We start from the raw sequence: 14,888 nt of genomic DNA on the forward strand, positions 1-14,888 counted from the left end.
TTTTATCCACAGACTTTTTATAGTCAACTATGAAGAGCTATGTTTATTAGGCCTTCTATGAATGAGACACTTATAAAACATTTTCAGACCTTGCAGTTCTTTTAACTGGGTTCTTTCTTTGATGTCTGTTAGGGAAGAACTAAATTCAAGGGCCTTGGGATATATAATAGATAATAAAGCTCCTTAAGCATTAAAGCAATATATATGTACATATTCAAGTCAAGACTCAAGGACCAGTCTTCTATATCTGGTTAAAATAGACAGGGGGGAAAAAGGAAAGATTTTTATGAAGAAAGGACAAAATTTATAATAATACTATTCAACAAAGTAGACATTAGGTCACAAAGGATGGACTTATAAAGTTGGAAAACAAATATAGTGAACACCATGATCACCCCTGCTTTCAGTCTAAACAGCTTCCTGGAGACTGGGCAGAAAGGGGACATGGAAGAATCTAGTGGTGTCCCTTGCAATAAAGGCATGATATATGATATATATTATATATAATATATATACCATATATGATAGTCAGGGAAGTCAATGTATATGGCGTTTGTAAAGCGCAGAACCATCTTACTATTTTTTTCTGATATCTTCAGAGACACGCCCCCCCCCATGTCCCTATGATTTAGAAAACCAATACCAAATAGAAAGAAAACAGCATTTGACCTTCACACAGACATGAAAATGATGCCCACTCCCAACCACTGCCGTGGCAAGTTTCATAGTTCAGGAGTTCACTTAGAAATAATGACAGCTCATACCTCAACCATGTGGAAGAATTAGGTCAAGATTTATACAGATCTCAAGAAATGGGGAAAAAAAAACTCTTGAAAGGCACAGGTTAGTAAAGCTTAAAAACATAGAAAAAAGTCATATGTATTGCCTAATAGCTAAATTTTAAAATGAGTTTGTAAGTAAAACTTTCCCTCAAAGATCACTCTAGGACTGGGTGACATCACAGGTGAATTTTATCAAATACTGAAATAAATAATATGGATTCTACAATTCCCTACTAGAAAAAAAGCATAGAGAAAGGATTCCCACTGTGTCACATAGGGTTATTGTAAAACTGATATTAATATCAGAAAAAAGACAGTATGTGAAAACCACTAATCAATATGTCCCCTGGACACAGACATAGAATTCCTAAACAATGCTCTGTGGATAACCACATCAGTATCCAAGCACTGCTGTCCCTTCATTCACCATTTACTAATGTCCATGCCATTCTATAAGCCTCTGGTACCCAAGGACTGAAAACAAGGTGAAGCAGAATGTGAAGACCAGGAAGACCACCTCTGTCTTCCCTAAGGAGCCTGTCTCTTCCCTCTGCCCACATCAGTCATATTTAACTGACCCAGTCACCACACATAATCAGCCACTCCCCTGCCATCCTTTCTTGGCTATTTCTTTATGTTGGAATTAAAAGCACTGCTTGCCTACGGTTATCCTGTTCTCAACTGTCTAAGGATCTTGCTAGACTTGGTTGCATGTATAGTTGGGTGGTAAGTCACACAGTACTTATCAGGCACTGATGGCCAAGTTCTTTCCTTGTTGTGCCTAAAAATACATACAGTGGAATCTACAGTATAAGTAGAAAAATACCCCAAATCAACTATGCTGATAACTAAAAATAACAGTAGCCGGTATTGCTGAGCACTTGTAACACACAGGTTCTACGCTATGTATTTTACATCTATTTAATTATTTTAACCTTCCTAACAATCTGGGAAACAAGTACTACATTCATGTCTCGGTGGCCTGCATCTCATCAGCTGAAGGAGCAGAGATTAAAAGACAGTCTTAACTGCTCCTTGGTCTCCGTGACAATCACAGAAGATTTGCTAGCTGAGGGATTTTAAGAACAAACAATGGCACAAATTAAATACAGGGAAACATTTAAACAACGATATATTAGAAAAATCAGCATTCTTCTTATTTGAATTTATAACATTAGACAGAGATCTGGGCCAGGTATGGAGTGCATGCTTGGAATCCTAGAACTTTGGAGGTGGAGGGAGGGTTATCTGGACAAATTTAAGGCTGTCTTGGACTGTCAAAAAAATTATTTTTGCAGACTAACATAAATGATGCTGGCTGTAATTCTGATTAGCATGTTTGGAAATTAAAAGTTCAAATGTATTCAACCTAAACTATTTCTTCTCACCTAACATATGAGAAGTATTCTTGAGAGTTAGGAACCTGGTTTAGAAACTTGACAAGTTTTGTTCTATTATTAAAAGTTTTAGCATTATTTTGATAAGTATCTTAGGAGTCATTTTAACTTTGTTCGCTTCAGTTTCACTACTGTGAATGAGTGAAATGTTGGCATTTCACAGATTTGTGGTGTTGATGGCAGAGGTAAAACATGCTAAGGGCTTGGAAAATCACATGTTAACATATACAATACCTTAGCTATGGTCATCATTCCCGAGACACTAAAGAGAAAGGCACAGCAACGTGACTGGTGATAGCTGACAGATGCCAGTGTTACTAGGAAAACGACTACACTCTTTTTAACTCCTACTTTCCCGTGTGAAGAATGGGAATACGAGGAGCACACAGGAACTTAGGGGAGATAAAATGAAGAAAATTGTGAAAAATGACTCAGCACAGATCCGTACTTAAAACTTTTGATAGTAGAAGCAGTGAGAATGCTGATGGATGAATTTGGTCGTGATGGTGCTGACAATTATACTTCCTCAGGACCATAAAGAAATACAGAGAGAATAAGTGAGGACATATCACACCTTAGCAGGGCACCGGGTGCTTTCGTGTGCTATCCAAAAGACAAAGAGCCACTGTGGACACTCCTCCTCAGGGTATCTGACTGTAGCTCACTTTGCTTTGGAAGACGTGCATGGAAAACACAGTTGAGTGAAGGGTCTTACCTCACACAGCTTTTCTAAAAATGGGGTTTCCAGGCAGGCAAAACTTTCGATGCTGCCTTGCTTCTGTCTTTGTGGTTTTCTTTCTTTTTTTCTTTTTTTTTTTTAAATCTAAGTATTGCAAATTTCCTAGTCACATTAGGTTTTTCAAGGAACTTCTTAACTTTTTGGCTGAATAATGTCTATTATCCCTAGGAGGAATACTTATCATTATTTTAATAATTGACAAGTTGAAATTCTTTAGAACACTAAAATAAACTATTTCTTTTTAAAGTGTGGAAAATCCAGATGGGTGATAGGCATAAAAATTAGGGGTCTTTCTCCCAAATATTCTCTGACACAGATGTCTATCTTTAGGACCAGTGAAAAATGAACAAACATAATGAAAAAGAGAGGGAGCAGTAACGACTTAATTAATAGAGCACATTTTATTTAAAAGGTTAAATTTGGAACAATCATCTTTTATGCACATGCTTAGTGCTGGGAAGCAATTTAAATAACAGTGGCAAATGAGAAAATGAGGTAAAATTACACACACCACCAATTTTTTAAATGGCAAGTATTATAATTAATACCCAACTTCCTTTATAACCCACATCACCTTAGAGCAACTATTAGTTATCTCTTGGGGCTGGTGCTCAAATGTGGTTGTTTCGTTGCATTATATTGAGATAGTGCAGTGACTGAAATGGTCGGAACATGGCTCATGGCAGCTCTGTACTGTCGAACGCAAGGCTTGTATAAGAAACTGAAAACTGAGTGTGCCTCTCCTGAGGAAGGCCTCCTGTTCCGAGACAGCAAGGAACCCAAAGCACAAAGGAAGAGCATTGGTGGGGGAAGGGCCTGGAGGTTTTCCATCCTTGTTCTGATGGAAGATGGCTTGACTTTTCTCCCTTTATAAAGTTTCTGGAGTTCATCACATTCTCCTTCGTTTTTATACAAGGACTGTGATTATTTGCTCTTGGGTATAGCCAAGGAATATTCTAGCAATTGAAGAGATATGAATGAAATGTTGAGTTCTTCTGAAGATGGCGTTTGGACGCATTCTTATTACAGCCACTGTTTCACTACAGGCATTATTAAAGGCTTAGAGATAACCATGAAGTTGTCCCTTTCCAAGTTTCTCTGGCTGTAGTTAGCTAATGGGATTTCTGTACTAACCTCCTGTTTCCTGACATTCAACACACAATTGATGAACACTATTTGGCTTCATTGCCACAGGTGCTTAATAAAGAGGACACTGTTTGGTCTGGATGTTTGTTAATTTCCTGGTGTGTCCTCTGACTCCCCAGGAGGACTTGCATGGGGAACTGAGCAGCCATGATTGCCCATGTTTCTAATTCGTAAGTCTTTGAAGCTAAGGAGAACTGCCCAGCTGCCTAGAACACTTTTTTTTTAAAGCAATAACAGACCGTATTTTTCTTTTCACTTAATTTCAACCAGGTTCATTGTTAGAATTCAGAGAAAGAAAATACGGAGGGGGAAATGTCTATGATCAAGATGGCACTCTGCAAACTTGTTAGCAGCAGACATTAAAGTACACAGAATACACTCACATGTTGGCTCCCAGTAGGATGCATTTTTATTAATATGGTGCTTGCTTAAAGTGTTTTATTCCTTTGTCAAGCCTTCCGACACACTTCAAATGCCTTCTCACTAGGGGAAAACAATCCCCTTGCTTATTGATAGCATTTGACACGCATTCTATAACATAAGTGACTATTAGGGACTTCACTTGCTTAATAAAAATTTGCAGAACAGTGGCAGATTTGGTGAGTTAATGGGCCCATATGCTCTTCTTAAGCTGACAGGATATGGTATATTGCTAACACGCACAAATCTCTTCAGATAAAAATTGCCATCAGCTACACTTATTCTTTTTGAGAATGCCAACACTATGTCATGAATGGAAATATGCAAATGTGTTCAAATTCCCACTCCTTCATATGCAGATACTTTGAGGCAAAAGAGGCACTCAAAAATATGATGCGAAGCTTGCTTTTTATATAGATAGCCTGATTTCACTTTTTTATCTTAATATCTTTAACATAATTGAGACAACAATCCTGAAGCTGGTGTCTGCCATAGTGAAGATCTCTCTTCAAATGAGGCTATAAATACTACTCTTTAGATCATTTTCTAGAGTAGCAAGTAATTCCTTAGTGGTTAATAAATTTGTTTCCAAGAGTTGTCCCTTCAGAACTTAAAATTGATGTAATTGCCAATATTAGGAATCAATTTTCCTCTCCTTTAGCAGATCAATTTCTGTGCCAGTGATGGATTTCCAGAACTTCTAAGGAATGTAAACCTGATTCTAGTTGTAAATTAAGTTCCCTTCTCAGAAACCATGAACTATTACTGCCTTAATTTACAGCGTTTTCTCATGTCAGTGACCATTTGACATATCACTTCTCTGTACAGACTTTTCTGAGTTTTCAGCACTTTGGATTTTTAATGTGTTGAAAAGTTACTACATTTTCTGAAACACACACATTGTACATATGCACAATACACATGCATACACACATACATACACATATACAAACACACAGTACATATACATACAAACATACACAGACACATGCACATATATAAAACACACAATACACATACATACAAATATATACACATATACACACATATACAAACATAATACACATACATACAAACACACAATATACATACAAACACATAATACACATACATACAAACACACACATACACATGCACATACATACAAATACACACATGCACATATGTATACACATAATACACATACATACAAACACACACACAAATACATACACACAATACACATACACACATTTATACATGCACACACAGTACACATACATATAAACACACACACATACTCACATATAATACACACAATGTACATACATACAAAACTCACATATATACATATACACAATACACATATATACATACACAATCTATATATACACAAACACACCGAGACACACATTAAAACGAGGCTTTTGCTAAGGAGGAAACTGCAGACCCAGCAGTAGATAATGCCCATGTTTAATCGCACCATCTCTTGGCAAGCGTCCCACACAGAGTTCCAATTCAGATGTGTTACTGCTCAGACAATAAGTTAATCAGAGCTTGGTAGCCAAGGTTTTCTTCCGATATCACGCTGTATTGTCAAGCCATGGTGACACAGGACAAAAACAGAGGCTCGTGTCCCTCATCCACATCAGACTGTCCATATGTTCCTGACTTTTCGCTGAGATCTTCAAAAATTCTTTCTTCCTCCATAAACTTTAGAAATCTTAGACCACACATTGGAAAACTTAATTTTCATATTTTCCTGTTATTGTTTTTAACTCATTAAAGGGTATTGGGAAAATCACTTTTAACTTCATTCATTTTTGAATTCATTCAATACACACCAATTTGCTCAAAATATTCACAAGACCACACTTGTGTCCTAACACCAAAATCTAAATTTGTAACACAACAAACTGTGTTTAAGAAGGAGAAAAGGAGTGCTGCCTCAGGAACCATGAAAAGGCAGACAGACACGGGGCTATAAAATCAGTGAAGGCTTCATGGGAGGGGAAAGGACCTGGGGAGGGCCACACATGACCCAGTACTCAGGACACCTTTACCCGGGGCCAGCATGGAGGGGGAGAGGAGGGCCGGCTTGGAGCTGATGCAGACTTGGGTTTGGATACTGATACAGGTGTGCCTGTGAACTAATTACTGTTTGTTTTTTAATAATAAACTGATCTGTAAAATGTAACTAATTCCTCATAGGATGAAACTGGTTAAAGAACACAAACGCATTGTCACGGAACTTCTGATTACCACAGTGGGCTCAGATCCCATCGCCACATCTGCCCTCACACTCCAGCAAGTCACAGGGGTATTTCCAACAGGCCTTGCAACTTTCTGCATTGATATGATAGACAAATATTACCTGCCATTTGATGCATATTATAATAAAATTCATCCCTCCCTCCCCTGGGGAATATGTTTCACAACCACATTTAAACACTATGTCTACTTCTCCAAGCTGATTTTAGGGACAAAAATAATTGGCAAATATCCTAGGCATTAGTTGTGCATCTAATCCACACCAAATAATGAATACCTTTAACAGGACGGATGCCCTGTCCTTCCATTTAACTAAGAATCAGACCTGGCATTTTGTAGGTACTCATGAATATTTACTTCGTGAGGGAAATACTTGTAATAATAAAGGACAGCATTTAGGATGTGCCCATTCATCAAAGGGGTGTAAATTAATGAATGAAGCAGCTGTTGTTCATTGTGGTATGTTCTCTCTGTCACTTTGTCTCTGTCTCTGTCTCTGCCTCTGTCTCTGTTTCTGCCTCTGCCTCTGTCTCTGTTTATCTCCGCCCCCCCCCCGTCTTTCTCTCTCACACACACATGGAGCATAAATGTAGATACATTCTGTGAAATTCTTGTGGCACAATCGGCAGACAGACTTCTGGCAAGGAAGGACAAGAGAAGACGACTGGAATCTAATTCTGGTATGGATTGCACTAGGCCAAAACAGAATAGACTGTTTAGAATAAACACAAATTCTTCTATCAGAAAGTGAATGATCGGTAGGCTGGTCACACCTTTTCTTTCTCTTGAGCTGAGTCTGATGTGACTGATCCCTGGGTGCTGGCTCCTAGAGTTGGCTTATTGGTACTAATCACACTTGTTTGTTACATGATATGACACTTGAAATAACAGTTCTCTCTGCTTATAGAAAATATCACATTATATTTCCAACACACTATATTTTTAAAGCCCTGAATACTTGGTACAACAAACCTTCCTTTCAGTATGCAAATGTCAGAATTTTCTCAAGCTGTGAAGAATAAATAATGCTTCTCTGTTATGGGATATCCCAAAATACACAGTAAAAACCTAGGTTTAAAATTTGCTTTTATTAAATATAAAAGAGCTAAAAAAATTATAGCACATGTGTAGGAACATGATACAATAAAAATTTATCAATTATGTTTTTATTTTTTGATATATGTTAATTATTATTTTATGGTGGCTGTCACTTTTTTTCCTTTTTTTTTGAGATTATAATTATATTTCTTCTTTCACTTTCCTCTTTCCAAGTCCTTGCACAAGCCCTTCCTTGCTCTCTTTCAAACGCATGGTCTCTTTTTGGTTAGTGTTATTTTACACATTCTATGTTTTTAAAGAAAGGAACACATGTGTTTTTTCTTTTGAAGCTTAATAGTTGTTCTCAGGTCTCCAACCTTCCCACACTGCTCAGAGGTGAACACAATATTGAATTTTCTATTTCATGATTCTCTTGCTTCTGTATAGTTATACTTCAAATTCATCTCCAATAGTTTTAAATTTATATCTTTCATTAAATGACATTAGATAATGTCAAATGTTTTTTCTGAGGTCATGGATATGATTATATAAATGTTTTGCTCTTTTTTAGCCTGTTTGTAGGTGACTTAGATCGAAAGACTAACACCGCATTCCTTGGGTAGTCCCCTTAGTGATGAAATGCTATTTTTTAAACATATTGTTGGCTATAATTTTCCAAAATTGTAAAAAAGGATTATGTGTCAATTCATGAAGGATATCAATCTAATCTTTTTTAAACAAGGTCTTTATCTTATATTTGTATCAGAGTAAAGCTAGCTTCAGGAATTAAGATGAGAAAGTATCCTCCTTCTTTACTTATCTAGAAGTTTCCTTAGAATTTTTATCTTCCTATAAAGCATTTGACTTCACTAGAGAATTACATTTCTTTAAGAACTATAAAGCTACTCAGACTCTTGATTTCTACTGGTCCATACTTGATAGTTTGAAACTTTCAAGAAATTTATCTATTACCTTTAAGTTGCCAAAAGTATTGGTCATAATATTGGTTTAATATCCTTTCAATATCTATAAAATATATAGTGAACACTCCTTCTCAATCCTCAAAATATTCATGTCTTTATTTTACACTCACCAATTATGTCAATGAATTATCATTGTCTTCTTTCTAGCTGGTATCATTTCTTGACACCTAGAAGGCTCAACTTCAATATTTCATATAATGAACTTGGTGATGGTGATTATGTTTTTAGATTTTTATATGTCTAGAAAATCAATTGTTTTGCCTTGTGTTTGAATGATATTTATTGTGGGTAAAGAATTCTAGCTTGGCTGGATGGTGGTGGCACATTCCTTTAATCCCAGCACTCGGGAAGCAGAGGCAGGTGGAACTGTGAGTTTGAGGCCAGCCCAGTCTACAGAGTGAGTTTCAGGACAGCCAAGGCTACAAAGAAAAATCTTGTCTTGAAAAACCAAAAACCAAAAACCAAAACAAAAAACCCACCAAAACAACAACAAAACAAAGAATTTCTGCTGGAGGTTTAGTGATCTTACTCTACGGCTTGTACTTTCTCATTTATAATTTTCCTGTGAAATCTGTCAGCATGTTCCTGTCATGCTTTCTCTCCATGTAGTATGCTGATTTCCTCTTCATCTGTGATGCAAGCAGTCGGATTATAATGTGCCTTGGTATCATTCCCTTATTTATTTGTTTATGCATGGCATGTGCTTGCTCATTGAGATCTGTAGTTTCTAGATTTAGTTCTATTTGGAAAATGTTGTTCATTAGTTTTTCTTTTTTCTTTTTTTTAAATAATAGAGCCCTGTCTTCTGACTTAAACTTTGGAATCAAGATATTTCTAGAATATGTAGGTTGGTTTAATCTAGCATCCTTTACAATCAAAGGTCTCATAGCAAGTTAAAAATCCCAAAGACAACACAATAATATACAATATCCAGACTCTCTGTGTATCCATCTTTATGTGCCTTATTTTTATTTTTTTACTCCTTTTTTAAGGATTTTACTTTATTGTTTTAAAACTATATATATCCTTTTTATGACTATCTATAACTTCTTTCTACTCTCTCAAACCTATGCATATTGTTAAACAGACTATGACCCATTTTGAGGTTTTCTCCCCCATCTGAATCTGTTTTATTGTGTATTTGTAATCCATTTCTGACCAGGAGAGTTTTTAAAGCTGCATGGCTAGGACCAGAGCAGCTGCCATAGCTGCTGGCTCTGCCCCATTCAGCTTTTCAACATGGAGCAGGTACCAAGGAGTCACACTTAGCTCTTCAATTCTGGGAAGCAGTATTAAGTAGCATGCCTATGTTTGGCAAACTAGTGATGAGCTCATTAAGTCACCTGCCACTGTCCTGTGGTCCCTGGTATTTTGGGCGTCTGCTTGCATCCTGTTTCAGGTTTTAAGTCTTTTGGTGTCTCCTCCTATTTACCCATCTTGCTTCCTGCAATGCTGAATCTGAAGTCAGATCCAGCTAATGGGTTTTGCATAGGAGAACAGAAACTCATTTATGGAAGCCAATTATATTTGGCTTTTCATATGTACTATATCAATAGCTACATAGATATATTTTCCTTATCTATTCAGTAGGTTGAATTTTAAATTCTCATAATTTTAAAGCCCTTGTCTTCTGTTTCTATTATCTATGTCAGCTATGATTTAATTGTTGATTTTTCTCCTTATTATGTCCATGTTTCTATACTTCTTTGGATATGTATTGATCTTTTATGGATGCCAGAAATTATAAATTTTATATTGTTTGGTGCTTGATATTTTTATAATTTGAAAAATACCTATAGGGCATAGTTATATTTCTTGGAGAGAATCAAGCCTTCTGGAATTTGCTTTTAAGATCTTTTTAGCAGCACCACAGCGACATTTAGTCCAGGCAGATGATGCCCTGTCATCTTGAATAGCATCCTCATGCATACGTCTGGGGACTACATGGGCTTTGAGGACAGACACCATTCCCAAGTCTATATGAGCTTAAACACAGTTTCAGGTATCCATTTAAGCTAATTTGATCATTTCTTTGCATCCATGCTCTGAGTACTACCCTGTACAATACTGAGGAGAAAGTGCAAACATGTCTGGACTTTTCTCTCCTCTCACCATGCCAGTACTCTATTCTACATATTCTAACTACCCTCCTTTTCCTAGATTCTCAGCTCCATCTCCTCAACTCAGCTACATAAAGTCATGGTGAAAACAGGATAATGGTCTATAATGTGATATTTGTTGGTTTCAATAAAATAAGATTTAAAATAGTTTAATACACTTAATATACTAAAACATTATTGTCCTCATGGATAAAACCATCCTAAACCCCAGACCCAGTGCCATCAAAGCCATGTTAGCAATTACCATCTAAAGCCAAACAAAGGCAGATAGAACTGAGCTGAGGACATATCCATAACTAGGAATTCTCATCATCATCCACTTCTTTCATATACAGGGGAACTACGAGAGCAATGATGGGAACAGGTGGGTTTCACTTGCCTGTTCTAAACACTGGAGCACAGGGAAGATGCATCTGAGCTGGTGAATTGAAAGGACACCATGTCTAGACTCTGACTGATTACACGCTGTCTTCATAACCAATGGTTAGGGAAAGCTAGCTGTCTAGTCTTCCAAGGATCCTTGTATCTTGACTCAAGACTTTCAACAAACTATGGTTGACTTTTACAGTTCAACTTATTTTTGACTTATCTCTGCTTCCCAACTCTACCACACACATTACTGGTTAATTCACATTGATGTAAATATCATTTTCTGTCACTTTTCTTTGTACCTTAAACATTCACTAATATTCTGCTGCCTTGAGAATAGTAGTCACCTTCAAGATTTCACCTTACTCATTATACTGTGTTTCTAAACTTACTAATTCTAATACAACATTCTTCCTTTCTTCCCAGTTAGGTTTTATGTTGTGTTGAGAGTGCCTCAAAATCCATGTGTATCATTACCATTCCTCTTCCCAGGTCAATTCCTCCCTGAGATCTACTCCTCCTTGAGTATTTTTCCATCCCAGTCTCTCCTAACTAGGAACACATCAGATTTGCTACCCAACATATGGACCACTTTCAAGTTTATATGCAATGATGCTTGGGAACTTCAACAGAGGAAGAGAGCATTTTCTCATCTTATGTGATAAGCAGTTGCAATTTAGATATGTCTTTAATTTTGGTGCTATGGAGACTCTGCTTTATTTTTTTTTAAGACCAATTCAAGTCAGGGAATAGACCATTTGTGTGAGGTTCCTTATAGGAATCTTCCTTCTTTGTGCTTTCCTGGCATCTGCCAGGAGGAAGAAAAGTGGAGTTGGAGAGACACCATCCAGTCACCCAAGGAACAAGATGCCACAACCATGTGGAAAAATATAGATGAATAGAAATGGGTTAATTTAAGATGTAATAACTAGCTAGTAATAAGCCTGAGCCACAGGCCAAAGAGTTTGTAATTAATATTAAGCCTCTGACTGGTTATTTGGGAATAGGTGGGTAGGAGAGATTTGTCTGTCTACATTGTAATTAATACTAAGCCTCTAAGTGATTATTTTATGAAAATGGCTGCTGCCTAAGTGGGAAAATGATGTGGGAACCAGAAATTTCACTCTACATTGGTGCCCACCATTGGGCATTGATCCACAAAGACCTGAAAAAGCTTAAAAAAGATTCTAAACACACAGAAATGGAGCCACACTGGGCTACCTAGTCTCACAATCTCATGCCATCAACAGCACAAAGACAGGCCTTCTGACAGCTGCAAGATGGAGCTGGCTGCCAGCTGCCATGAGCTAATTGATGTGGCGGGCTCTCACAGTCACCCCCACAGGCTGTGGTACAGAGAGGATTCTCCCAGCCGCTGCCTGCAGGCTTAAAAACACAGGCATGCTACTTAATACTGCTTCCCAGAATTGAAGAGCTAAGTGTGACTCCTTGGTACCTGCTCCATGTTGAAAAGCTGAATGGGGCAGAGCCAGCAGCTATGGCAGCTGCTCTGGTGCTAGCCATGCAGCTTTAAAAACTCTCCTGGTCAGAAATGGATTACAAATACACAATAAAACAGATTCAGATGGGGGAGAAAACCTCAAAATGGGTCATAGTCTGTTTAACAATATGCATAGGTTTGAGAGAGTAGAAAGAAGTTATAGATAGTCATAAAAAGGAGATATATAGTTTTAAAACAATAAAGTAAAATCCTTAAAAAAGGAGTAAAAAAATAAAAATAAGGCACATAAAGATGGATACACAGAGAGTCTGGATATTGTATATTATTGTGTTGTCTTTGGGATTTTTAACTTGCTATGAGACCTTTGATTGTAAAGGATGCTAGATTAAACCAACCTACATATTCTAGAAATATCTTGATTCCAAGGTTTAAGTCAGAAGAGCTGTTGCTTTGGAAAAGAGGTTCTACTTTTGTTTCCACAGAAGATGAGAAGCTGTAGATTCCTTCCAGGTTAATATGGTTCTCTCAAGGAAGACCTCCTGAGAAATCTCCAGGTGATCCAACATCCAGAACAGCTTCAAGATGCAGCCTCACAAACGACTACAGCCAAGATTTAACCATAATTCTAAATTTTCTCATGATCCCCATAAGATTGCCAGCACTCCCAATCAGCAGGAAGTAGTATGAAAAGCTAAACTCAAATTCCCAAAATATTGTTCATGAATGTTTGTTTTTCTTTAAAGGGGGTTGATTATAAATGCAATCTCTTTCTAAAGAAAAAAGGGGAATATGATATAGAAATGATAAAAAAAGATTATTGAATCTACTTTGATCCAAAAAAATAACCATTAATCTCAAAATACTTTACATTGGTATGGATTTTGGTTTATTGACACAAATTTAAGGACAATTTTGTTATACTGTATGTATATTTCTACTCTTGTTTAAGGTATAATGTTTATGCAACTCATTTAAGATTGTAATATATCATTAAGAAATATAGATTAACAGTCATGTATGATAATCAAACTTATAGTCATGTTAGTTAAGTTTTTTAGGTATACAAAGATATATTTCAATTAGATAGATAATCTTCAAACACTTCAAAGACCTACAGAATGTGGCATAAATGCCATACATTAAAAAAATGTTTTAAGAACTTATACTTTTCTGGACAATGAGACATGTCTGCTCTTGGTAACACCAATTCCTTCAAAGAGGATGATGGGCATCTGCTGTGGGATGGTCTGTATGTCAAGTGTGTTGCTGATTGGTCAATAAATAAATCACTGATTGGTCAGTGGCCAGGCAGGAAGTATAGGCGGGACAAGGAGGAGAATAAAGCTGGGAAGTGGAAGGCTGAGAGAGGGAGACACTGCCAGCTGCCACAATGACAAACAGCATGTGAAGATGCCAGTAAGCCATGAGCCACGTGGCAAGGCATAGATTTATAGAAATGGATTAATTTAAGCTGTAAGAACAGTTAGCAAGAAGCCTGCCATGGCCATACAATTTGTAACCAATATAAGTCTCTGTGTTTACTTGGTCGGGTCTGAGCGGCTGTGGGACTGGCAGGTGAGAGAGATTTGTCCTGACTGTGGGCCAGGCAGGAAAACTCTAGCTACAGGCATCAAAGAAACTTGTTATAGAGTTTACTTACAATATGGAAAAGGCTATCTATTTGGGCAAGAAACTGCTCTTGCCTAGACTGCTTAACACTATGTTGTATAAACTAGACATGCAGGACTGATAGAAAAATGACCCCTGAACTTTGCCAGATCAAGGGGAGATGGTCCTTCAGATTCCTGATATGTAGAAGAAACTTCCAGACATTCTACAGGATACAGAGGAAAGTGATTGATGAATTCTGCTGGTGTTGCACAGAACAGTCCTTCAAATTTCCTGCTTCATAGAGACTCTAGGCCTATAGGCTGAAGATGGATGCCCCAACATTACAAAAGAACTTTGAGTGACTGTCCAGGTAGTCAAATGTCTCTGCCATTTCTAAAATTTTGGAAGTTGCTTACAATGTACTTCCTGTTTACTTAGGTAATATTATATCCTTCTGGTGTCTTTGATGAAACTGAAGACTACATAGTTATAATTTTCCCTAGTCATGATAAAAGATAAATTAGATATGAAACTTTAGACTCACAAAAATAGGATAGATGATAGAATATTT

At 37.0% G+C, this 14,888-nt stretch overlaps 1 protein-coding gene across 1 annotated transcript in view; it reads right to left on the reverse strand.

Moving 5' to 3' along the window:
• Pard3b (par-3 family cell polarity regulator beta) overlaps nt 1-14,888 on the reverse strand; it is a 965,008-nt gene that overhangs the window by 349,213 nt on the left and 600,907 nt on the right. The window lies entirely within an intron of this gene.

Source organism: Peromyscus eremicus, chromosome 13, assembly GCF_949786415.1.
Source record: "Peromyscus eremicus chromosome 13, PerEre_H2_v1, whole genome shotgun sequence".
NCBI lineage: Eukaryota > Metazoa > Chordata > Mammalia > Rodentia > Cricetidae > Peromyscus > Peromyscus eremicus.